This window comes from Sorex fumeus, unplaced genomic scaffold (genome assembly GCF_029834395.1).
Source record: "Sorex fumeus unplaced genomic scaffold, SorFum_2.1 ptg000265l, whole genome shotgun sequence".
In the NCBI taxonomy this organism is placed as follows: Eukaryota; Metazoa; Chordata; class Mammalia; order Eulipotyphla; family Soricidae; genus Sorex; species Sorex fumeus.
The window spans coordinates 5,630,733-5,631,777 of NW_026606322.1; positions in this window are offsets into that span (position 1 = coordinate 5,630,733).

Below are 1,045 nucleotides of genomic sequence, written 5' to 3' on the forward strand. Positions count from 1 at the left end.
TTTGCTATGTATACTTATACTCTATAAGCATTGGTTTCATTTATATTGATTTATTCACTTCATTTTGTATTTGCCACACACTATTCCAGTCTCTGAAGAATTTGTTATAATAGGCAATGCAGTAAACATTAAGTAGTTGCCCCAAGGTACGTTACACCAAGGTACCATTATTCCAATTTCACAGATGATGAAACTGAGGTGGAAAAAATATGTATGTTATCCATCAATCCAGAATAAACAAGAGCTAGCCAAAATTTGAATCTTCTTTATTGCCACACAGTTGTTGGTCCAACGTAATTTGAGACTCAAATTTAATCCCTCAACTTTCAATTTTTTTAACCTAAGACTGCTTTACAAGTGAGTAGTTAAATGATTGCTTTTAAGATGCATAGGTCTTCTCACTTAGGCCATATGTCTAAAGAGGTTGAATGGGTCATATTTTTTAAAGAGGTTTACTTTATAGTACTATATAGTTCAGATCACCAGTTCTACCCAGTGAAAGGTAAAGGCTAAAGTTATGTGCAATGTGTTTCACACTGCCCCCTCCCACTCAGATAATTTGAGTATTTATGTAGATTCTTGTCTCCTTTGTGAAGCTGGAAATGTAGACATCAGAGAATGACCCTGGATGCATTTGAAATATTCTTCAAACATGAAATTCCAGACTCAGTCCATTTATTCATATTTCTTGCCGTCCTTGTTTGGTTTCTTTGTCCCACGTGTGTCTTAAGGTTTAGCAGCACATAATTCCAAAAGCTGGACTGAAGGCTGAGTGCGATTTCGGTTTCTCAGGGACTCCAATCAGCTTTGGCCTACACCAAAAGAAAGTTTGATATTACTGAGAGGTACCCAGTGGCTCTTTTCTAGTTTCCTCCAGATACTCTTAATGGAGAAGGTATCTCTAGAACTATTTCCAGTATGTTACCTGAGAAAAATGTAATCATCATATCAGCCCTGGACGACATGTTCTTACTTGGAATTATTTCTCATTGAATTAATTCAATTCTCAGCAAAATTCCATAACATAGTCTTTGTTTTGTTTTGT